This window comes from Ahaetulla prasina, chromosome 2 (assembly GCF_028640845.1).
Source record: "Ahaetulla prasina isolate Xishuangbanna chromosome 2, ASM2864084v1, whole genome shotgun sequence".
In the NCBI taxonomy this organism is placed as follows: Eukaryota; Metazoa; Chordata; class Lepidosauria; order Squamata; family Colubridae; genus Ahaetulla; species Ahaetulla prasina.
The window spans coordinates 284,023,288-284,049,656 of NC_080540.1; the positions used below are offsets into that span (position 1 = coordinate 284,023,288).

Here is a 26,369-nt window from a genome sequence, read left to right on the forward strand (position 1 = left end):
CTCCCAGAGTCCCTCAGCCAGCAAAGCTGGCTGAGGAACTCTGGGAGTTGAGGTCCACAAGTCTTAAAGGGACCAAGTTTGGACACCCCTGTTCTAGAGTCTCAAGATCTTTTTTATAGTGTGGTGACCAAAACTGGATGCAGTATTCTAGGTGTGGTCTTTGTTGTTAGTTGCGAAGTCATGTCTGACCAATCACAACCCCATGGACAACTTTCCTCTAGGCCAGGGCTGGGCAACTATGGCCCCTTTATGACCTATGGACTTCAACTCCCAGAATTCCTGAGCCAGCATGCCCTACTCTAGGCCTTCCTGTCCTCTACCATCTCCCGGAGACCATTTAAGTTCAAGAGGGGGTTTTACTAAGGCTTTATAGAGTGGTATTAGTACTTCACTTGATCATCTTACTTAGTAGGGTAATGAAATGTCTACAAACAAACAACTATGGAGTAACACTAAGGAGTACACAATTCAACCCTGAGCTACAAATATTTTTTTCTGTTAGAAACAAACAAATGTCTTTTTTTTTTTTAACGTTCCCAGAAGCTCTGATTAAAATGTTTGGCTGGAGAAAATGAAAATAAAAACGAAAAGAGAGATGTTATTTATAGAGGTTGGTGTAAGTTACTGGGGAGTTAAAAATAAACAAAACGAAAGCAGGTGGTTGCTGATTTCAAAAGAACAGCTTACTTTCTTGTCGGAACTTAGAAACCAACATTATGCATCCCAACTGTACATTACATCTCTGGAGCAACACTTACAACCTGTAATAATAATAATACCGCTCAGCTTGCTATGTGATTCCTCCGTCATTTTTTCAATTAAACAGGACCAACACTCTATTAACCTTTTGCTGGCTACTCTATTCTTCATACAGCTGCTGGGCTGGGATTTCAAGTTGCCTTATACATTGTAAGCCGCCCTGAGTCTTCGGAGAAGGGCGGGGTATAAATGTAAACAACAACAAAAAAAAAGTTGTGTGCTTAAAAAGGCATGTATTACTGTAAACAATCCTCAAGCTTTCTGTCCTCAGGGAGATGAAATACAGTTTTTTCACTTAAAAATATGAGAGAGTTTATCAAATTTGTAGTCTCTTAAACTCCCACCATGAAATTTCTTTTGTTCAGAAGGTATTCTGCTTTTTATGCCTGTGCAAAATCCTGAAAAGTCTCAGTCTCCCCCTCTCCCCCTTTCCCTCCCCTTCTCTCCCTCTCCCTCTCCCCCTCTCCTCCCCCTCCCCTTGTCCCTTCCCTCCTCCTGTCCCCCTCTCTCCCTCCCACTCTCACCTCTCCCTCTTCCTCTCTCCCTCCCTTTCCCTTCTCCCTCTCTCCCTCCGCTTTGCTGGCTGGGGAAGTCTGGGAGTTGAAGTCCACAAGTCTTAAAGTTGCCAAGGTTGGAGACCCCTGGCTTAGATTCAGAACACCAGCTGCCACTGTGGTAATTTGGCTGAGTATTCTAGATGTCATCAAAAGCTTAGTGGTTTTATTATCCCTTTGCTATCATCCAGTGGCCATCCTGTGTTGTTGTTTTTTGCTTGGAAGCCCTGATTTTATAGCCTTAATTCTATACAAGCATCCAGTGTTTTATTGATAAAGAGGTCAACTGGAAAAAAAACATGTTGGTAACTTTCTAGTGTAGGAAATTTTGAGTTTTGGTTTGGCTAATAACAAATGATATGGCTGGTTGGTTGATTTCTTCTCCTTTTTGTTTCTGAAATGAATTTGCCCTCCTAGGCTTAACAGAGAATACTTGGCCCAAGATCACCCTGCTGGCTTCATGCCTAAAGGATTAGAATTAGATGTTGAGACTCTAGAAAGAGTGCAGAGAAGAGCAACCAAGATGATTAGGGGACTGGAGACTAAAACATATAAAGAATGGTTGCAGGAACAGTGTGTGGCTACTCTAGTGAAGAGAAGGATCAGGGGAGACGTGACAGCAGTGTTCCAATATTTGAGGGGCTGCCACAGAGAGGAGTGGGTTAATCTATTTTCCAAAGCACCTGAAGGCCAGACAAGGAATAATGGATGGAAACTGACCAAAGAGAGATTCAACCTAGAAATAAGGAGAAATTGTCTGACAATGAGAACAATCAACCAATGGAACAGAAGTTGCCTTCAGAAGTTGTGAATTCTCCAACACTGGAAGTTTTTAAGATAGCCATTGGATAGCCATTTGTCTGAAATGGTATAGGGTTTCCTGCCTGAGCAGAGGGTTGTACTAGAAGACCACCAAGGTCCCTTCCAACTCCTGTTCTGTTCTGTTCTGTTCTGTTCTGTTCTGTTCCCGTTCCCCTTCCCTTCTATGTCGTGAGACAAAGCCAATAGGAGGTAACATAGATGAGCATAGTGAGGGAATGGAGAAACAACTAAAATTCTCCATCCTTCCATTTCCTGCCCCCGAGTACAAAATGAACAGTTTAGAGACTAGGATGTTAATCTATTCTCCAGAGCACCTGAAGGCAGGACAAGAAGCAGTGGATGGAAACTAATCAAGGAGAGAAGCAACCTAGAACTAAGGAGAAATTTCCTGACAATTAGGACAATTAACCAGTGGAACAACTTGCCTCCAGAAGTTGTGAATTCTCCAACACTGGAAGTTTTTAAGATAGCCATTGGATAGCCATTTGTCTGAAATGTTATAGGGTTTCCTGCCTGAGCAGGGGGTTGGACTAGAAGACTCCCAAGGTCCCTTCCAACTCCTGTTCTGTTCTGTTCTGTTCTGTTCCTGTTCCCATTCCCCTTCCCTTCTATGTCATACCAATGGGAGGTAATATAGATGAGCATAGTGGGGGAATGGAGAAACAACTAAAATTCTCCATCCTTCCATTTCCTGCCCCCGAGTACAAAATGAACAGTTTAGAGACTAGGATGTTAATCTATTTTTCAATCGTAACAAAGCGAGATGTAATTGACTCCAAACAAGGAGAGAAAATCAACAGAAGAAAACACATTAATGTTTATGAAAAAGATTCTCCCACTCATATTGGGCTTTGAAGAAAGAGGGAACATATTTTACCGCTTGCTTTATAGGGAAGACTTCCACTTCGGTAGATTTATTTCTAGTTTTTAATAAAATACCTGGACATAAATTCCCTGATCCATTTAAGGGCAGAGAGGAATGGTATTTACTTCTGAAAATGTATGAGATGGATGTTGGGCTTTTTTCTTTTTTTTTACATTAGATCTGGTGGGCTTACTGTCAGGCTCTCTGCAAAGATTTTGACTTTTTTGCAGCACTTCCTGGACTGACCATAGAATCATAGAGTTGGGAGGGACTTGGAGGTCATCCATCCAGGAATCCTCATACCGGTAGTATTCTGTCTCCTTCCCCACTTCAGACCCATGAGCTGGCTTTCAGCCAGTGGATTCACAGCTCTTATCAGTCCTGGCAGAGAAATCGCAGCTGCCTGCCTAAATTCAAACAAATGACTCATGTAGCAAGACTTTCAGCTCTTTTTGAAATGGTTCAGTTAAACTTTTGCTTCCCGTGGAGTGAGAGCAGTCCCAAAGCTCCTTATATCTCCTGTGGGGTGGGGCTCTTGCCCCACCCTTCCTTTTGATGACACGGCCTCTCTAATCTTCTGAAGCGCGGGTCAAGCCAAGCTTGATTATTATCATGTAGCCTGGGGAAGGGAGGAATCAGGGGATGATGGCCTCATTACGTCCTCCGACTGGTCTGGTTCTGGCTCCTGGAGTCGAGCCAAAGGAATCGGTGCTCCCGAGGTAAGCCTTACCAGCCCTTCCTCCTCACTTTCGGAGTCACTTTCAGTCATGGGGCAAGGTTCGGGGGCTGGAGTCACAACAAGTAGTCTTCGGCTTATGACCACAATTGAACCTGAAATTTCTGTTGCTAAGCACGACAGTTAACTAAGTGTGGCCCCATTTTACGATCTTCCCTGCCACAGTTGTTAAGTGAAGCACTGCCGTTATTAAGTTAGTAATACAAATAGCACTTAGCAATAGCACTTAGACTCATATATCGCTTCGCAGTGCTTTATAGGCGTCTCTAAGCAGTTTACGGAGTCAGCATATTGTCCCCAACAATTTGGGTCCTCATTTTACCGACCTCGGAAGGATGGGAGGCTGAGTCAACTTTGAGTCTGGTGAGATTTGAACTGCCAAATTATAGACAGCCAGTACAAGCTATGCATCCATGTTGCCCACACCAGCATCCCAAGAGAAGCAGAGAAGAAATGCCACTGCTTGAGGTGGCCAGCTTGAGAAGCAGGCAAGCAGACGCCATGTGCTAGCTGCTAGCTGCTAGCTCCTTCCCCACAGCCCTGCCATGCTTGCCTGCCTTCCACGTGGGCTTCTGCTTGCCTGCCTTTGCAAGCTGGACACCTGGACACAGCGTGGAACACAGCGTGGAAGGCAGGCAAGCTTGGCAGTACTGTGGGCCATGGACCGGTTTGGGGGCGTGGCCAGCCAGCCATTGCTCCCGGTTCGGCGAACCAGCCCCATTCTCCGTTACCTACTCGCCTGATCTGGTCCGAACTGGGAGCATTTCACCCCTGGTTCACTCTCTTTACCCTGTCATGTCCCTTCAAGTATTGGAAGACTGCTATCGTGTCTCAATTTAACCTTCACCTTTTTTAGCTAAACATGTTGGTTCTAATATTTTATATAGCTTTTAAAAACTGTAATTGTTTTTATATTTATCATTTTACAGGTTTGTAAGATGCTCAGGGTCATCTTCTGATGAGATGGGTGACACATAAATTTATTTATTTATTTATTTATTTATTTATTTATTTATTTATTTATTTATTTATTTATTTATTTATTTATTTATTTAATATCCAGTTCTTTTAACTGTTCTTTGTAAGATTTAGTCTTGACATTCCACATTATCTTTTTTTAAAAAAAAATTTTGCTTTTCCCTGCATTCCGAGAAATTTCTCTGAGAATCCTTTTGTATTCTGGTGACCAGAATTGGACACAATAATCAAGTTGTACTGTGACCACTGCAGATATTGATGTTATTTCTCCACTGGTACAGCTCAAAGTCATATTGGTTCTTTTCGTGGCTGTGGTACACATTCCTGACACATTGATAATCTGACACATTGATAATTTACCAAGATACCCAGATTCTTGTCACAAGTACTACTGCTATGCCAGCTTGTTGCCTTTTTTTTTTTATCATTAAACATCTATGCCGCCCATTTTGCCGAGGTGACTCTGGTATCCTGTAGCTGTGCATCTGTTTTTTTCCCCATCTAAATGCAGAACCTTACATTTCTAACCACTGATACAATCTAATATTGTATTAGCAATAGCAATAGCACTTAGACTTATATACCACTTTACAGTGCTTTACAGCTCTTTCTAAGCAGTTTACAGAGTCAGCCTATTGCCCCCAACAATTTGGGTCCTCATTTTACCCACCTCAGAAGGATGGAAGGCTGAGTCAAGCTTGAGCATGGTGAGATTCGAACTGCCAAATTGCAGTCAGCCAGCAGTCAGCAGAAGTGGCCTGCAGTACTGCTCTCTAACCACTGCGCCACTCGGCTCTTAGATAAAACCCAGTGTTCAAGTCTACCAAGATTTTTGTGAACCTTGAGCCTGTCTTCTGGGTTCTTAGCAATCCTTCCCATGATCGTGTCATTTGCAAAAAAATCCTATTTATGATGTTGTTAAAGAGTATCCTGAAGGACCCCATTGTGCACTTACTTCCATGCGGGTATAAGACCTATTTTAAGAAACATGTGGTGGCCATGGTTATGGAGCCGCCTATGAATTCATTTGATAGTGGGACCATCCATCCCACGTTGTTCCTCGGGACTTCATGTGGTGTGGCCAAATTAAATAATGTTGGGAAGACCTAAGGGGGAAGCCTACATAGTTGCTATGATTGGGGGAATATTTTTTTTGCTGTATGAAGTGTGGGAAGGCAACTCTGCAAAATTTACCACTTTTTATGTTTTCAAACAGCATACTAAAAAGCAGAGACATCACCCTGCCAACAAAAGTGTGCGTAGTCAAGGCTATGGTTTTCCCAGTTGCAATGTATGACGGTGAAAGTTGGACCATAAGAAAGGCTGAGCGTCAAAGAACTGAAGCCTTTGAACTATGGTACTGGAGAAGACTCCTGCGAGTCCCTTAGACTGCAAGGCAATCAAACCGGTCAGTCCTAGAGGATATCAACCCTGACTGCTCTTCAGAAGGCCAGATCCTGAAGATGAAACTCAAATACTTTGGCCACCTAATGAGAAGGAAGGACTCACTGAAGAAGAGCCTAATGCTGGGAAAGATGGAGGGCAAAAGAAGAATGGGACGGCAGAGAATGAGGTGGCTGGATGGAGTCACTGAAGCAGTAGGCGTGAGCTTAAATGGACTCCAGAGGATGGTAGAGGACAGGAAGGCCTGCAGGAACGTTGCCCATGGGGTGTGATGAGTCGGACACGACTTCGCAACTAACAACAACAACAACAATATTTTCAAAACAATTGGTTTTTGTCTAGAAAAGATGGATGCTACCTGGACTTAGTTCCTGCTAATGTCTATATCACCCTTGAGAACAAAAAACTCAATTCTTTCATAGTAGAAACCAATATTTGTTTAAAATCCTAGCTGGAAAATTTCTGGATCAATCTTAGCTTTGCTTTGAATTCAGAGGCTAGCTTCTCAGGTGGATCTTCTTTTACTAACATGGTTCCTATAGATGTTTTGGGATTCTAGAATTTTGGCTCAATATTATTTCCTAGCTAGGAATCCTGAAAAGAGACATTCATGCACATCTCAAAGATAATAGACTGAGAAATATTAGATTAGAATCAGCCCCCCTCCATCTAGCCTTCTTATTTTTAAAAAATATTTCTTCATGTTTCTTATTTTCCTGCTTTTCTGGCAACCCTCTTTGCTAATATAGAAGGAAAGGTGGGTCATTTTCTATGGGAACCAGATATCCTTTACCATCTGGAAATAAATTGGAATAGCTCTGGATCATGAAATCTCGGTGGGGAAAAATATTTCAAATTGGCTTGGGCACCAGAACTACCATGACACAAAGAAAGCAGTTGGACATGCTGTAAACAGTCAATAATTATTATTAGCAACATATCAGGTTGTGGGGAGCTATCTGGTTTGATACAATGGGGAATTTGGGCTGGATTCAGTGTTAATGATCAAGAAGCGAATGTGAACTGTAATACTGGATGGTCTGACAAGTTTCTTTCTATCACTGATTTCTCTCATTTAAGAAGTTTTATTGGCCTTAGGAAAGGAAATTACACCTACAAAACAATGTTCGGGGACAATGTGAGATAGAGTTTCTCTTCAAGTACTTTTGAATGGATAGAAAACAAAAACATATGGAGAATTCTCTGGAAACATAGCAAAATGTGTCGGGTCTAGCATTTTGTTCCTTTAGCAGCCAACCAAATATCAATGGAAAACTCACAAATGGTACACGAATGGATTCCACACCCTTCCATTTGTGTTCATAGAATCATAAAATTGCAAAATTGGAAGAAACTGGATCGAGCCATTAAATCCAATTCTCTCTTGTCCTCAGTTGTAACTCTAAGTTGTAACCTCCATCTTGGTCTGAGATGAGACAAATGCGACAATTCCTTTTTAAACTCGTGAGATCTTGCTAGTGAAGGACACAATTATGATTGAGGAACAGTGTATGCTGTATCATTTAAGATGGAAGGAGATTTTTCAATATGATATGCATTTATTTTACTAAAGGTAACAGGTAACTTTCCAAGTTCTTAGTATCAGACTTGGGATAGGAATTTGAAGAGCTGTTTTGGAACTCTTTATGGCAGGAATCTCCAACCTTGGCAACTTTAAGACTTGTGGACTTCAACAAGGGCCTCTGGTGGACTTCAACAAGGGCCTCTGGTGGCTCAGCAGACTAAGTCTGTCTGCTATTAACACAGCTGCTTGCAATTACTGCAAGTTCAAGTCCCACCAGGCCCAAGGTTGACTCAGCCTTCCATCCTTTATAAGGTAGGTAAAATGAGGACTCAGATTGTTGGGGGCAATTAAGTTGACTTTGTATATAATATACAAATGGATGAAGACTATTGCTTAACACAGTGTAAGCCGCCCTGAGTCTTAGGAGAAGGGCGGGATATAAATTCAAATAAAAATTAAAAAAAACTCCCAGAGTTCCTCAGCCAGCTTTGCTTTGAAGTCCACAAGTCTTAAAGTTGCCAAGGTTGGAGACCCCTGCTTTATGGCATAACATTCACTCTCCATTCTGGCAAGTCTTGAGGTTGACTGGGTGATTTTGAGTTGTTTTCTCTTTGTCTCACATCAGAGGGATAAGATGGGTTAACAACTTTGTATGTTTTGGAATTCCTTGCAGAAAGTTGGGAATCTCATTAAAATGCTGTTCAAAGGTTCAAGCCATTCAGAATTGGACTTGGCACGCTCCAAACTTCAGCTTATTTTCCAATCCTATCCTTAGAGATAATCCATACAAGGATCACAAACCATGATATTAACATTACCTTTTTGTAAGAGTACAGTAAGAGTAATTTGCAAGGCAAAAATATATATCTCCCCCCTCACCTTTATAGTCCAAGAAACTAGGGAGGGTCCTTTAAAAAAAAGATATTGAAGAGCAATACATAAAAATATGTAATTTAATAGGCCTCTGTACTCTGGATTCCCTAAGAACAGGTTACATTTTATTATTACTAATTCTAGAATAGAGAGTAGAGTAGAGTAGAGTAGAGTGGAGTGGAGGAGTGGAGTGGAGTGGAGTAGAGTAGAGTAAATTCACATGTGTGGTAGGTGTTAGCCTGGCCAATGATTTTTTTTCCTTCCCAATCAAACTGGTGGTGTTTATTATCAATGTGGTTTGAGATCGGGGATTTTTTTTTTCGTGTCGTTTGCTGACAGGTAGATATCTATTCCAGTCTAAAAGACAACCCAATTGCAGGCAGGTAGCTACCTCTGCAACAGCCTGCTATCTTCATTTGTGGAAAAAAGTCCTGAGGACTAGCATCAGCTGGCTCTTTGAGAGCTGGGAGGGATTGATTGATTAATTACTTCAATTTATATGGCCACCTATCTCAAGTTCATGATTCTGGGCTAACAGTCTTAAAAATTTAAAGCATAAAAACAGAAGATGGCACACATAGAACAGCAGCCAGGATAAAAAAAACCCAGACCCATCACTCACAATTAATATAATGAATACATGGCCTTGGGCCTATCTCCTGATTCTCGGGCCTAGTGATACACCAAGTCATTAAGCCCTTAGGAAAGGGTTTAAATTGATGCTAGATTGCTCTTTCAGATTGCTCATTGAAGGACTCCCTTGCTTTTACTTTGATTGTTGACAGGAAAGTGGGGCACCCGGAGCAGGCCCGGAGAGAGCTGGCAGTATCATTTTTTTAAAATTCTTCTGCAGAAAATAGCTGGTTGATCAAAGGAATTAGGGATGGGATGACAGCTCAGCTAGGGTTATGGATATATCCCACTAATAAATGCATACTAATCTCAAGCAGGGTAGTGAGATAGTTATGGGCTAGGGTTTTAATGCCTGTAATTAGTGAAGTAGATCTGAGAACTTTTCTCTTTTACTTATACAGATTAGTGTGTGGGCTAAATTGCCTTTGGGTTTTGTTCCCGCTCCCTAATTTGAAGTACTCTATTGTAGCTTCAATAGGTTAAAGATGCTGAGCTTCTCAAGCTGGAGAGCTGACAGCCCAGGTTCGAGAACTGAGCCGCAAACAAGGGGGTGAGTTCCTGTTCTTGTCTCACCTCCTGCCTACTTAGCAGTTCGAAAGCATGCAAATGCGAGTAGATAAATAGGTACCACTTTAGTAGGAAGATAACAGTGTTCCATATGACTTTAATGTATGGCTATGTTGGCCACATGACCATGGAAATGTCTTCGGACCATGCCAGCTCCCTCAGCCATGAGCACTGTGTTCTAAGGTCGGGCACAACTAGACAGGGAAATTTTTACCTTTTTGTTGTGACTTCAGTGATGGGCAATGTTTTGTAGTCTCCCATTGATTTTGGTGCCTCTGCTTCAGCAATACAAAGCTTTTGATTATCTCTGAGCCGTAAAAGGAGTACTGAATAAAGGAGAACAACCTTTAATTGAATGTGGACAAGAATTCCACCAGGCTACAAATGTAGATAGTGGGCTTGAATTGCTCTTGGTGCATTTCTGAATACAAGAAACACGCTCATTCTGGAGAAAGCTGCACTTACCTTTAAGGTTAGTTGCAATTTGGAGGGGGGGTATACTAGATACAGCTTTGATGATGGATGACTGTAAGGCCCTTTTACAGTTATGTCTCTACCTGGACTGATTTTGCTGACTCATTTATTGATAATCACAACATTTGATTATTGTAATATAATCCTCATGGATTGGTCACTGAAGGCAGTCTGAATGTTGCAATTAGTTCAGAAGGGCAGGGTAATGCCAGCAAAATTTCAGTCAAACTGTTGATCAAGCATGTTAAAATAGCCTCACTATTTGCCTTCTGAGCTTTATTCTAGGTAAGGACTGCACAGTTTAGGCCAGGGGTGTCAAACTCAAGGCCCGGGGGCCGGATCTGGTCCACAAGGTGCTTAGATCTGGCCCGTGGGGGCTCCTTAGAAACAGCGAAACACTGGCCCGTGATGCCTCTGCCAGGGAAAACTTTGTTTTCCCTGGCAGAGGGTTGCAAGAGGCTGTCACAGCTGAAAATGGAGCTCGGGAGCCTGTTTTCGCTGGCAGAGCACTTGGGCCACCACAGGCGCCCCTGACACGAGTGACGTTGAGCTGCCACACCTACCCTGGCCATGCCCACCCCAGCCCCCCAAGGTCAAACACAACCCTGATGCAGACCTCAATGAAATCGAGTTTCAGACCCCTGGTTTAGGACAAACTACTAAGCCAAGCCTAAAGAATGCTATAGCAGGGATGTCAAACTGGCGTCCCGCGGGGCCGGATGCGTCATGCGCTGGCCACGCCCACGCCCAGATTAGTGAAGGGGGGGAAAATTGTGATACGTCATGTGACGACGCTGTGATAACGTGAGTTTGACACCCCTGCTATAAAGAGTTGGACGTGATTAAAATGTTGATAGGAGATGACCAGGAAAGCAGAACTGTAGGCTAGACTGAGATGCAGCAAAACACCCCAGAAGTCAATGTCAAGCCACTTTTCTCTTTCTTTGCTCCCAAGAAAACTACAGGTAATCCTCGACTTACAACAATTCATTTAGTAACCGTTTGAAGTTACAACATCACTGAAAAAAGTGACTTATGACCATTTTTATTTATTTTTATTTATTTATTAAATTTTTATTTTTTACACCTCTGTTACAGCATCTCCATGGTCATGTGATCAAAATTCAGATGCTTGGCAACTGACTCATATTTATGACAGTTGCATTGTCCTCGGGTCATGTAATCAGCTTTTGCAAACTTCTGACAAGCAAAGTCGGTGGGGAATCCAGATTCGCTTTAATGACCGTGTTACTCATTTAACAGCTGCAGTGAGCCACTTAACAACTGTGGCAAGTCATAAAATGGGGCAAAACTCACACAACAAATGTCTCCCTTAGCAGCAGAAATGTTGGGCTCAATTATGGTCGTAGGTTGAGGACTACCTGTACATGGATGCTTCTGGACAACACTGTATTTCTATGTAGTTATCAGAAGTTGAACTCAACTCAAGGGAGTAATTTCTTTTACTTACAGGACCCCCAATTTGTTAGAATCCACCAAGCACTCTTAAATCATCAGTGGGGCATCTCTTCCAGGACTTGATTCATTTAGCATTACATTTTTTTATTCACTCGGATTATTTCATGTTTAGTGTTTAATGTTTAGTTGCCAGTGTTTTATGCTTCTTGTTTTGATGTTTTTATTGTACTTTCTAAGTCGATCACAGCCATTAGGGAACTGAACAGCATACAAAAACTCACCTGGGAAGTATGAAAATTACAGCGCATACTTCCTTTGACCCAAAATACATTCTTAGGTGTATAACTTGGTTAAAGTGCTAGACTAGAAACTAGGAAATTGTGAGTTTTAGTCCTTGTTTAGGTAGGAATGTGGGCTCGGTGACTTTGGGCTATTAACTCTCTCTTAGCCCAACCACCTCTTAAGGTTGTGGGGAAAATAGAAGGCAGGAGCATTAGGTGTAGTATCTTGAGTTGTACAAATAAAGATGGGATATAATTGCAATAATACAGGCAGTCCTTGACTTATGACAAACATTGAGCCTGTAATCTTAATCATTGGGCAAAGCAGTCATTGTGCAAGATTGCCCATGTGACTGTTTCAGTCAATGATCACAATCCTGGCGCTTCTGGCTGTGGTTGTTAAACAATCACACAAGTCGTTAAGCAGATGGAGTCCAGGTAAGGAGACCGATGTGCCTTGTTGGGTGGTGGAAAAAAAATTGGGAGCAGAAAATCCTTCAGGAGCAGAAAATCCTTGCTTTTCCAACCCAACTTTTCAACCCCTGATGGACAGATACTTGCTCATGGCATGTGCCAGGCCTTAGAAGGCCTCCCCACTTGTCTGAGGCACCCCATACTCCTTTCTTTATCACATTCTCTGTTCGGATTTCTACTCACTGTCACTTCTAGGCTGAAAGCTGCTCGCCCTCCATGCATGGAAGAGAATCAGGGGTGGGCTGCTGGGGGTTTGCAGGGGTTTGGGAGAACCTCTAGCTAAGATTCTGTGCAGTTTGGAGAACTACCCAATCCCACTCCTGGCTGGCCCCTCGCACCTCACCCTGCTCCTCCCAGGAGTTTCCACGCGGTCCATTTTGGATGCAGGTAAGTGCAGCACGCATGGAGGCTCGGGGAGGGTGAAAAATGGGCCTACTGGAAGTTTGGGAAGGCCAGAAACAGGCCTCTTTCCAGCCTCCGGAGGGCCTCCGGAGCCTGGGGAGGCTGTTTTTGCCCTCCCAGAGACTCAAGGAAAGCCTTCCTTAGCCCAGAAGGGCAAAAACTGCTCCCCACTGCCATGGTGCAGGAGGCCAACTCGGCCATGCCCACTATGGCCACACCCACCCAGCAACCGGGCAGAGAACCCCTTGCTAAAATTTTTGAAGCCCACCCCTGAAAAGAACTCCTTCCAGGGGTACAGAAATGGAGCACAAATCATCAGGACCTGACCTCTGTTTCTCCACTCCACAGATGAATTCATCTCCCCTAAGCAGGCCATTGAGCCACTGACTTTCTTGGGAAGCTGGCTGAGAAGATTTCAAATGGTGATCACATGATTGCAGGACAATTAGCAAGCAGTGCTAAGTATGAACAGGTTGACCCCCTCTTCTTTCTTGTAGCCCCTCAAATCCTGGAATATTGCTAATATGTTACCCCCAAGTCCTTCTTTTCTATAGACTGGCCATACCCAAATCCTGCAACTGTTCTTCATATGTTTTAGTCTCCAGACCTTTAATCATCTTAGTTGCTTTTCTCTGCACTTTTTCCAAAGTCTCAATTTTTTTTTTATAATGTGGTGATCAAAACTGGATGTCATATCCCAGGTGTAGCTTTACTTTGTTGTTGTTGTTAGTTGCAAAGTTGTGTCCAACCCATTGCAACCCCATGGACAATGTTCCTCCAGGCCTTCCTGTCCTCTACCATCTTCTGGAGTCTATTTAAGCTCATGCCTACTGCTTCAATGACACCATCCAGTCCCTCATTCTCTGTCATCCCGTTCTTCTTTTGCTCTCAATCTTTCCCAGCATTAGGCTCTTCTCCAGTGAATCCTTCCTTCTCATTAGGTGGCCAAAGTATTTGAGTTTCATCTTCAGGATCTGCTTCTAAAAGCAGTCAGGGTTGATCTCCTCTAGGACCAACCGGTTTGATCACTTTACTAAAGCGGTACTAATACTTCATGTGATTTTGATTCTATGCCTCTGTTTATACAACCAAGGATTGTTTTTGTGACCCAGGCCCAAGTAAGTAGTAGTAGACACAATCAGTTCAAAAACAAATAATCTTTATTAGAACAGCTGAGAACTCATTCTTAGCTTCGTCCAAACTAAATCAAAGCAAATTCTTCATAACACAACTCTTCAGTCTTTTCACCAACCTTGGTCTAATTAGGCAAACTGCTTTTCTTGGCAAAAGTTCAAAAGCAGAAGATGCCAACAAGAAATAAATGCAGCAAGACAAAGAGCCAGGCTATCAATGTTGTTTTCCGATAAAGAGCCCAAATGCTGTTGCTGGTCTTTTAAGCCTCATGGGAAGGGTCAATCATCTCTTGGCCCTACTCCCGAGTTGTCCTCTTTGCTTTAGCTGCTCTTGCCTTCTGGCAGCTCTTCTCATGCGTACATTAGGAACAGGCTCCTCCTGTTCCTCTGTCTCACTACTGTCAGCCTCTGGAGTCGGCGCATCGCTCCCAGATGGCCCTGGCCCCATCTCTGCCTCCGACACAGAGTACTCATCCAGGCCTTTCCCAGACTCCAGGACTGGCCCATGTTCTTCCGCAGCCTCATTGCTGTCCGACTCTGTTGCTAGCTCCGCAGGCTGCTGGCGGACCACAACAATTGTATTAGATTTTTTTTTTGGCTGCTGAGTGCAAGCAAACACGCACACACAAATTTTGAAAAGTCTGAATTTGGTCAAGGAAGCTACTCCTGCTTTTGAATTTTCCCTCTGATCTCCTTGGCAAAAAAAAAATGATGCTGACTTGGGGCTTCAGCTTCCCCCAAGCACATTATGAACGAGAGGTGGGATGCTGCCACTTCAAATAATTTATATCCAAACCTTCATTGCAGCAGTGACCTGCCTCATTTGAACGCTGCCTTGAAGCCAGGGCTGACGTCCATCCAATTAGCCAGACAACGGAGAAGCTGGAGGACAGAAGGCAATTTGCCAATTAGCCTAACCAAGACAGGTCAAATTCTTCTTCTCTTCCTCCCAGCCCTTCCTTTAACCCTGAAGAAATTTGCTAGGTAACCTAAAGGGAAAATCCATAAAAAGCTCGTTTTTGTTGAAAACCTTTCAAGTAAATTAGATTTTTGATGTGTAAGTATTGTACACAGAAACCCAAAGATTTTTTAAAATGGCACACGCTGGCAATTTGCCTATTTTAATTTAAAATTAAGCTGGGGAAGAAAGGTTGCAAAATAAGATAATATTACTTTGTACGTTCATAAAAAAAATCTATTCTGTAAATATTCACTGCACTGTTCAGATGTTAGTGTGAGATTTGGAGAAAGATTCTTACATGTTACGTTTTGGCCTATCCAGGATGCTTCTGTTATTTAAGTTTATTGTCAGGATGCTTAAGATCGTTTTTCCTAACTTCTTCTGGCAGTATTTTACTTTGTTAAGAGATAGTACTGGTGGTGATGTTTTGTGTGACTTATCTTTTTATTCTGCTGGAGTGCTGTGTTTTTTCAACTTTGGCAACTTGAAGATATGTAGACTTCAGTTCCCACAATTTCCTAGCCAGCATGGGAAATGAAGTCCCATTGTTGAGTCTACACATCTTCAGGTTCCCAAGTTTAAGAAACACTGTTCCAGAGTTTCTTGTTTCTCCAAAAAGCCCCCCGCCCCCACAACCACCTTTCCCTAGGATTTGTGGAAGCCTACTCTGGGTGGCTTACAACAGTAAAAATGGGGGGGAAAGTTGCAGACCAAAACTGATTTAGGTGGTACAACCCTTTTCCAAGACTAAGATGGTATTTCTCTAGAATCGTTAGGCCCACAAACTTAAAGATATTTCATATTCAGTCTGAAACTGTTTCTTTTGACTAGACTCTTGTTTCTTTCCAGATGCTGGATCAGACTTTTACCACATTTTTAGAATAGAAGTTAGAATAGATTGTTTTTTTTAATTGGCCAAGTGTGATTGGACACACAAGGAATTTGTCTTGGTGCATATGCTCTCAGTGTACATAAAAGAAAAGATACCTTCATCAAGGTAAAACACTTACAACACTTAATGATAGTCATAGGGTACAAATAAGCAATCAGGAAACAATCAATATCAGTAAGGATACAAGCAACAAAGTTACAGTCATACAGTCATAAGTGGAAGGAGATGGGTGATGGGAACTATGACAAGATTAATGGTAGTGCAGATTTAGTAATACTTTGACAGTGTTGAGGGAATTATTTGTTTAGCAGAGTGATGGCCTTCGGGGAAAAAATGTTCTTGTGTCTAGTTGTTCTGGTGTGCAGTGCTCTATAGCGTCGTTTTGAGGGTAGGAGTTGAAACAGTTTATGTCCAGGATGTGAGGGGTCTGTAAATATTTTCACAGCCGTCTTTTTTACTTGTGCAGTATACAGGTCCTCAATGGAAGGCAGGTTGGTAGCAATTGTTTTTTCTGCAGTTCTAATTATCCTCTGAAGTCTGTGCCTCTCTTGTTGGGTTGCAGAACCAGACCAGACAGTTATAGAGGTGCAGATGACAGACTCAGTAGTTCCTCTGTAGAACTGGATCAGCAGCTCCTTGGGCAATTTGAGCTTTCTGAGTTGGCGCAGAAAGAACATTCTTTGTTGTCCTTTTTTGAGGATGTTTTTGATGTTAGCTGTCCATTTTAGATCTTCCGATATGGTAGAACCTAGAAATTTGAAGGTTTCTACTGTTGATACTGTGTTGTCTAGTATTGTGAGAGGTGGAAGTATGGAAGGGTTTCTCCTAAAGTCTACCACCATTTCTACAGTTGTAGAATTTCTTGCCCTGCTTGGGGCAATGTGTTCATGATACTAGACTCTCTGCTAATGAATGATGTCACTCAGAAGTTTGTGTAGATCTTGAAAAGAAGTTGGATGGGATGATCCACGAGGCACATTACAAAGTAGCAGTTTTCAGGAAGGAGGTTATTCACTGTAAAATATTACTTCCACTCCTCTCTTGAAGACAGTCCAGACCAATTTCATGGTCAATGTTGAAGTCAAGGAGAATCAAAACAGTTTCTTTAAAGGTCATCAACAAGTACAACCAATATAATTTCCATGCTGTATCCTGACTTCATTCCTGATTGCTTCCTCAAGAGCAGTGCTTCTCAACTTTAGCAATTTTAAGATGGACTTAAACTTCCAGATTTCCCCAGCCTACATGTGGAAGTGCTCTAGACCAGGGGTCTCCAACCTTGGCAACTTTGAGATTTGTGGATTGCAATTCTCAGAATCCTGGCAACTGGCTGGGGAATTCTAGGAAATGCAGTCCACAAGTCTCAAAGTTGCCAAGATTGGAGACCCCTGCTCTAGATCTCTCTGCATCTATAGAGGCACCATTTCCACCACAAGCTGGTATTGTTGGAGATAGATCTCAAATGATCAAGAACTGTCATAGTGGATGAAAGTTTCTTGAGCAAAAAAAAATGTTGACAGTTGTTTGAGCTCAACTTCTGTGTCGTGTCCCACTCCTCCTCTGATGGTGGGTCTGGGAAGTCTGTATCAAGTGTGGCCACGAAGCCTCTGCAGCTTTGCCAAATTCCTGTCAGAGTTCTCAGGGCAGGCAGGAATCCAAGGTGTGACTGCAGCAACCAGATGAGACTTTGCCTGCCTCAAGGAATGCCAAAAAGCAGATCCTTTATATAGGCCATGGGGTGTGGCTCCATGACTCAGCACTTATCCAGGCCTGTCCCTCCCTTCCTTTTGCTGACGTCACCTCTCCATTCTCCGGAAGTGGGGATCTGTCCTCTTTTCGTCCTCCTGCTCAGCTGCCGTCAATTCTAGCTCGTGGCTGGCTTCGTGCTCACACGCTGTAGGGAGGTTTACTCAGTCTGTCGGGCATGGTGCCAGGGCTGGGGGCTGGAGGCACACCAGGCCATTCTTCTTCACTATCAGTCTCTGGCTCAGATAGCAGGAGATGGGAGGGGCCCGGCTGAGGAGAGGAGGGCGGGCGAGGCACAACATTCTGTCTCATTTCAGGAGATCTTGTCCAGCCATGAAGGACAGGGATCCAACTGAGAAGTGGCAGAACAAACACTGCAATCTGTTTTGAACCAGGGGATATTCCCATTTCTTCTGAGAGAGAGAGCTACTGCTCAAAAAACCTTGTGCTATTTGATGTGCCAGTCTCGCTTCCTGGAAATCTTCAGATTCTTGTTGCACACATCTGAAGACACAGAAAGGATCTTGATACACACAGTGTTTTGCAAACCTAAAAGCTCTGCATGAGTGTGAAACATTTTCCTTAGTGTAAGGGACACGGTGTCTCAGTGGCTCAGACGCTGAGCTTGTCGATCGAGAGGTCGGCAGTTCAGCAGTTCGAATCCCTAGTGCCGCATAACGGGGTGAGCTCCTGTTACTTGCCCCAGCTTCTGCCAACCTAGCAGTTCGATAGCATATAAAAAATGCAAGTAGAAAAACAGGAACCACCTTTGGTGGGAAGGTAACAGCGTTTCGTGCGCCTTTGGCGCTGAGTCATGTCGGCCACATGACCATAGGGACATCTTCGGACAGCATTGGCTCTTTGGCTTTGAAACGGAGATGAGCACCACCCTCTAGAGTCGGGAACAACTAGCACATATGTGCGAGGGGAACCTTTACATTTACCTTTTAAGGGTTCCTTAGTTTTCCTCAGGTGTCAGAACAAATCCTGGTGAAGCTGTTGGTTTAGCAAAAGGGCCTGAGCATGTTCAGGTCAATGTGATATGCAGTTTTACAACACATCATTTCAGCACGGTAGTAATTTTTGATCATTTTTTGGTCTTGCCCTCTTTTTCCACCACCTGTCATTGGTATATAGTCCTCATAAAGCAGAAAGGCAATTGCTATCCTACTCTCTCCCAGCTTGTAGGGTCATAAATATTAGACAATCCACTCGACACCCACTGCATGTTCTGTAATAACCTTGATTATTGCTGGCTGATCAAGGTTCTGTGAGTCCCACTTTGGTTTCCTTCTGGCCTCCAAGCTTTACGGCTCCCAGTTAGCCCAGCGTATCCTAGACGACCATGTCTCCTTTCCAAATGTTGCATGAACATTTTAGGCCAGTTCTGTGGTTTATAGAATCACGAGCAAACACATCATTTTCGGGGAGAATAGCATCTGAAATGGAGAACTGCCTTTTCAAATGTTTTCCTTTTCTTATTTTTCTTTCCTCAACCTGTGAGACAGGGGAAGATGTCAGCGAACAAATTTACTACCCCCCAAATGGAAAAGAGGGGTTCCTCTTCTACATATTCCCAGTGTTTCAATCTGCAGAAACTTCATTCTGACTGAATACTTGGAGATTTTTAACTCCGTGCTTTTTATTTCTATTGTTTTAAAAGAAAGCATACGGATATATATTTTTTCTAGCCAACAACCATGGTTACCTGAAAAAAAAACTACACTCCTTAGTAATTGGATAGATTTCAAACTGTGGGAAGATAGCCAAGGAAACCTTATGCATCTTCAATAGATAGCCATTGATCTGTGGTCACATTAACAATTCTGTTGATATAAACCCAGGAAGATAGGAAGTTGCCATCTACTGAAGTTGTCGCCTGTTGACCAGCATCAAATCTTCAAGATGTCAAGCTAATCCCGCCCCCCGCCCCCTCCTTTTGATCTCATCCTCATCCAACACAAACATCTGCTTTCTTTATATTTGTTGTGTCTGCGCCCCCCGAGCTGGGCCTCCTGCCAGAAAGTGACTTGGAGCCGGGCCTGCTGCCAGAAAGTGACTTGGAAAGTGAGGGGGAAGGGCTGTCAGGACTTACCTCGGGAGCACCGGCTTCCCTGGCTCAGCTCCAGGAGCCAGAGGCAGGCCAGGAAGAGATAATGAGGCCTCCGTCCCCTGACTCTTTCCCCGCCAGGCCACGCCTCCAGACCCAGTTGATGGCAATCAGGCTTGGTTGGACCCTAGGTTTCCTAGGCAGGAGAGGAGGGAACAACAGAAGCAGGAGTGGGGCAGGCTTAGGAAGTGCTGAGTCATGGAGCCACACCCCACAGGATATAAAGGCAGCCAGAGCTGCTGTGCCTCTTCATAGCAGGCAAATCAACTGATTAATTAAGAGCTGAAGTTTGTTCCTGGGTGACTCATCAGCGTCGAGGGAGATAACAGAGACACTTGGCAGATGCTCGCTATTCTGCTGCCAGAGCTGATAGTGCCGGCTAATTAAGCCATCATTCGGATGGAGGCGAAGGGGGACAGAATAATATTAACATAACATAACATCAGAGTTGGAAGGGACCTTGGAGGCCTTCTAGTCCAACCCCCTGCCCAGGCAGGAAACCCTACACCATCTCAGTCAGATGGTTATCCAACATTTTCTTAAAAATTTCCAGTGTTGGAGCATTCACAACTTCTGAAGGCAAGTCGTTCCACTGATTAATTGTTCTAACTGTCAGGAAATTTCTCCTTAGTTCTAAGTTGCTTCTTTCTTTGACCAGTTTCCACCCATTGCTTCTTGTTCTACACTCGGGTGCTTTGGTGAACAGCCTGACTCCCTCTTCTTTGTGGCAGCCCCTAAGATATTGGAACACAGCTATCATGTCTCCCCTAGTCCTTCTTTTTGTTAAACTAGACATACCCAGTTCCTGCAACCGTTCTTCATGTTTTATCCTCCAGTCCCCTAATCATCTTTGTTGCTCTTCTCTGCACTCTTTCTAGAGTCTCAACATCTTTTTTACATCGTGGCGACCAAAACTGGATGCAATATTCCAAGTGTGGCCTTACCAAGGCATTATAAAGTGGCACTAACACTTCACGTGATCTTGATTCTATCCCTCTGTTTATGCAGCCCAGAACTGTGTTGGCTTTTTTAACAGCTGCTGCACACTGCTGGCTCATATCTAAATGGTTATCCACTAGGACTCCAAGATCCCTCTCACAGGTACTACTATTGAGCAAGGTACCACATATACGGTACTGGTGCATTTTGTTTTTTTGGCCTAAATGTAGAACCTTACTTTTTTCACTGTTGAATTTCATTTTGTTAGATAGCGCCCAATGTTCAAGTCTGTCAAGATCTTTCTGTAACTTGAGCCTACCTTCTGGAGTGTTGGCTATTCCTGCCAGCTTGGTGTCATCTGCAAATTTGATGAGTTTCCCATCTATCCCCCCATCTATATTCTTAATGTTGACTCTGTCTTGTGTCTAACTTCCCTAAATGCACAAAATAGTTTATGAAAAAGCATTCCTCCCAAGGTACACGCTACGCACAAAGTGAGTAATTTTGTTTTCTTCTACTTTAAGTCAACTCATGATAAGGGCTTCAGAACTTGTAGGAGAGCCAGCGCAACCGCGTCTTTAAAGGATGGCATTTTTTTTTCTTTCCTTGAAGTGCTTCTGACCTATTTTCAGATATGAAAAATAAAAAAAAAATGGAAAATAGGTGCATCTTTCAAGTTTCTATTTCAGACTGCAATATTGAAAAGGATGGGAGGAGAGCTAGATGCTTACTGCTTTGGGCATTGCTTAAGAGCATCCTTCTCCAGCATGGTGCAAAGATGGTCTCAGGTGACATGATGGGCTGGGAATTCACTGAGTTGCAATCTCAACGCATCTTGTGGCTTCCCTGGCTCTACGAGATACATTTATTTGATTCTTTTTGTAACTTAAAAGAGCACTTCTGTGCTGTAGAAAAACTTTAAGTATAAAATATTGCATAACAGTAGATTATCCCCATCTTGGATCTCTCCATCTCTTGAAATTTTATAATGTTGTTTTACATTTTTACATTTTTAAGATATTCTCTCGCTCTCTCTTTCTCTCTCTCCATACATAGACACACACATATACATACCAGTGGTGAAATCCTCCACGTATTGCCATGGGTTTGCTGTCTGCACATACGAGGTATGCACCAAATGTGCGCTTCACGTGGAAAAAGAAGGCTTAGCAAGGTAAGTAGAACGGTGGGGGGGAAACAGCTGTACCGCGTGATTTAGATTTGCTAGAAAGCAGGATTTCCTGCTTTCTAGCGAAATAAATTGCGTGGCACAGTTGATTGTCGGGAATACCGGTTCAGATCAATCGGTACCTTTTTTTTACTACAGGTTTGCCAGAACTGGTAACTTTTATCATCACCGGTTCACCTGAACCGGAGCGAACCGGTAGCATTTCACCCCTGATACATATACACACATATACACACATATATACATACACACATACATGTACTGTACATATATATATATATATATAACAGTGGTGGGATTCCAAATCTTTTCCTACCGGGTCTATGAGAATGTGCTTTGCATGCAGAGCACTCAAAGACCGCCCTTGGCATCAGCGCTGGTGAGTTGAGCTGTTATTTAGCTCAGCTGAGGCCAGGCAATCTGCTCTGCCATGTGAATCAGCTGAGCTAAAAAACAAGGGAATATTGGACAGGGAAAGGGATGCGGTGGCTCAGTGGATAAGACGCTGAGCTTGTCAATTGAAAGATCGGCAGTTCAGCGGTTTGAATCCCTATTGCCGCATAATGGGGTGAGCTCCTGTTACTTGTCCCAGCTTCTGCCAACCTAGCAGTTGGAAGAACCAAGAGACAAGAGAGGATAACCTCACGGCCCTAGAGACCACTTTGTTATCTCTAGGGCTGTGATCACTGATAGGATTCAGCCAGTTCGCACCACTTCGGGAGAACTGGTTGTTAACTTGGTGAGCAGTTTGGCAAACTGGTTGTTGGAAGAAATCATTAGGATAGAGAACCGGTTTTTAAATTACTTGAATCCCACCACTGGCTGTGATGGTGAACCAGTAGCACTCAGCGCCCTCTCTGTGGGCACACAAGCCGTCACTCCAGTCCAGCTCTGCCGTGCAGACACACGCGTCTCCCGCTGACCAGCTGGTGATCGGGTCTATGCCATGCATGCGTCGGGGCAGGGGATGTGCGGAGGGGCCACACACACGTGTGGTGGATGGGGAGCGTGCGGAGAGCACGAGCACATGTGTGGAGGGGCGGGATGCATGCAGGGGCTGTGCCTGCATGGGGCAATGGGGACATGCATGGGGTGGGGGCATGCGGGGAGGTGCTCACATGCACAGGGGCGGGGCGCATGCACACATGCGTTGCATTTTGGAAATGCACACATGCATTGCAGTTTGGGGGTTTGGGTGTGCTTTGGGCACTCAGTCTCTGTTCAGAGTTAGTTTGCTGGATCTGAATGCCATTTAAGTTAGCACAGTTATAGTTTTTAATTCTCAGTACACTGGTATATAGAGGCAAAACTGTCAGAGATCAGTTCTGGGGAAAGAAATCAAAAGTATCTCAGCAGTGGAATGTGGGCAGGAGAAACAATAGGAATAATAGAAACCCAACCCTTGTCAATCAGCTGTTGAAGTTAGCTTGGTTTTTTTCTTCCAGAAGCTCACATTGATTATCTGCCAGAATGCAGTTTTAATGGTCCGTACAGTAAAAATGGTGTCTGGTTGTCAATTTGATCTCACATAGTACTGTAAGACCCTTTCCAAGCATCACAAACTTTTCCTTCTTTTGGCCACCTGATGTTTCTGACCAACCATTTTGTGTGCGTATGTGCGTGTCGTGATTCAGACATCCTTTTATCTTTTCCAGCAATTTCAACTGGCTTTGATGAATACTCCTTCCTTTGCTCCTTCCCTCCCTCTGCATCCCGAATGCTTTCAAACTTGGCTAGACTAAGCTTTGCCAAAGCACCTGAGGGCAGGACAAGAAGCAATGGGTGAAACTAATTAAGAAGAGAAGCAACTTAGAATTAAGGAGAAATTTCCTGACAGTTAGAACAATTAATAAGTGGAACAACTTACCTCCAGAAGTTGTGAATGCTGCAATACTGGAAGCTTTTAAGAAGAGGTTGGATAACCATTTGTCTGAAGTGGGGTAGGGTTTCCTGCCTAAGCAGGGAGTTGGACTAGAAGACCTCCAAGGTCCCTTCCAACTCCGTTATTCTATTCTATTCGAGGGTAGTCTAAACTGGGAATAGAGATCCTTTCCCCATTCATCTGCTTTTGCAAGGCTGACCTTTCTGAATTGCATATCTGAATTGCGCGCACACACGCACACACACATATTTGTATACACACACACAGGGACGCAGTGGCTCAGTGGCTAAGATGGTCAGCATTTCAGCGGTTCAAATCCCTAGTGCCCCGCAACGGGGTGAACTCCCATTACTTGTCCCAGCTTCTGCCAACCTAGCAGTTCAAAAGCATGTAAAAAATGCAAGTAGAAAAACAGGGACCACCTATGGGTGATTTTACATTTAATTTAGTCCCAAAGTGGTCAACTCTTAATCTTTTCCGGTGTCCATGTTTCTGCTGAATCTCATTAGGAGAAACATTGACCATTTTCAGTAGCAATATTACCATCAAATGTAAGAGGGAAAGTATATAACACATGGCAATTTGTTGTCTTATCTCTGAGAAATTTAGAGCTATCTTCTGTCCAATTTCCCTTCCCACAATTTTGGTAGAGTGGTTTGAAAAGCCATTTGTACCTAATTCTGTGTAAACAGTGTTATAAGGAGTCAAGCTTTTGTGTGTGTGTGCGTGTGTGTGTGTGTGTGTGTGTGTGTGTGTGAATCAAACTACTGCCCTACAACTCTTCAACATGATAAGATAGACTGATGCAACAGAATCCTGAAATGACAAAGTGGATTGAAGTGTACCATTTTGGATTGCACCCATAATGCAATGTGCGTGAACTCCCTGTGCGCCCCCGCTCCCGCACATGTGTGTGTAACCCCCCGTGTGCACCCTAGCGCATGCGTAAGTGACCCCCACATGTGCCCCACCTGTACATGCATGCGCAGACCCCCCATGCACAATCCCCTGTGCATGCGCATGTGACCCCTCTATGTGCACCCCACACCTTCCTGCATGTGACCCCATGACACTGCATGTGCACACGTCCCCACTGCATGTGCACACGTCTCCCACATGCGCCCCACCCCCACGAATGCACGGCACAGACTCAAAAACCAGCTGGCTGGCGGGAGGTGCACTCGCATGCATGAGGGAGCTGAACTGAGCTGGGGTGAAGGCTCGCTTGCCCGCAGAGAGGGCTCTGTGTGCCACCTGTGCCATAGATCCACCATCACGACTCTAGAATGTTCCTCACATTCATCACTTGGGGTAAATGAGTGCTTAGCCATTGCTCATATTTCATCAGAACAATTGTCTCGCAAATCAACTATTTTCAAGAGGCAGGACACCTTAGCAAGAGAAGAGAACCCACTAGAAGGCTATTTACAAAATTCCAGATGTGTTTATTGGCCTAGCCTGGATCTACACAGATGTTGAAAATCTTCAATAGGCTTCTTTCCCAGCCCTCCTCTTTCTTTTTAAGTAGGTAAGCCAGCTGACTTGCGTGCATAATGGAGCAGAACAAAATGAGGGAGAAGAATAACGCTTGCCAGGCTGGAATGCAAATTGAGATATCCTAATTTTGCCTGATCCTCTCCAATTAAATCCTCTACAAAACAGAAAATAGCACAGCAGGTAGACATTGTGATTTCCCTTCCTTCTGCACGGAGAGATGCTGCCGGTGTCTGTACACCTGCCAAAGTAAAAACTTCTCCCTAAAGTTAAATCCTTCCGCCTCATTTTGCCAGCTGCATTTGCATTAGGCCTAAAAAATGGCACCTTCCCAAGCATTTCGAGATTGAGGAGTTCATAACTTGCCCCCCACAAACTGAATGGGTAGATATTACCGGCGTTTCTTTTCTTTTGTGTGTTTTTGTCCCGCAAGCTTAACAGCCGCTAAATTCCGCCGTAATCATATAAGCCTATCAAATCCTCCCCCACGCATACGCCTCTGTCTTTATGTTCAGGAATAATGCTCCGTAACTGAGGAAGGGGTGTGAACAAGCTTGTCTATGTGGGTGTTGCACTGAAAAGAATAATATGCTATCAGTCTGAAGTGGTTCGTGATTGCAAATCTCTTTCTCTGTAGCGTGGGGCCATGTATCCTTGCAAGCAAAAGTATTTAGGCCCCTACGGTGGCAAAGGGGTGATGATGTTGAGGATCTGATTCCAGGGACCACAATGAGGCTTAGCAGAAGTTTGAATGTATTGACACAACTGGAAAATGCTAAAACCAGTAAAATAATACCCCGTGTATAAACTGGGACTGTGCTAAGAAGAGGAGCTGTCTGCTGCCAAACCCAAGGGATCATTCCCCACCCCCCCCAAAAAAAACCTGGGCCATGGTTATTTCTAACTAATAATACATCATACATTTTATTTGCAAATTATGAAGACTGAATGAAAACACCCCTGGCTTATTTAGAAACCAGACAGCTCTTATATCAATAGCATTTAAATTTATATACCGCTTCACAGTGCTTTATAGCCCTCTTTAGAATAGAATAGAATAGAATAGAATAGAATAGAATAGAATAGAATAGAATAGAATAGAATAGAATAGAATTTTTATTGGCCAAGTGTGATTGGACACACAAGGAATTTGTCTTGGTGCATATGCTCTCAGTGTACATAAAAGAAAAGATACCTTCATCAAGGTACAACATTTACAACACAATTGATGGTCAATATATCAATATAAATCATAAG

General features: G+C 43.5%; 1 protein-coding gene across 1 annotated transcript in view; it reads right to left on the bottom strand.

Annotated features, from left to right (window-relative positions):
- The window catches only part of ST8SIA3 (ST8 alpha-N-acetyl-neuraminide alpha-2,8-sialyltransferase 3), a 247,945-nt gene that overhangs the window by 116,006 nt on the left and 105,570 nt on the right, over nt 1-26,369 (bottom strand). Inside the window, exon 2 of the mRNA XM_058170496.1 lies at nt 19,594-19,744. The gene's annotated coding sequence lies outside the window, so the exon portion shown is untranslated. The remainder of the gene's footprint in view (nt 1-19,593; nt 19,745-26,369) is intronic.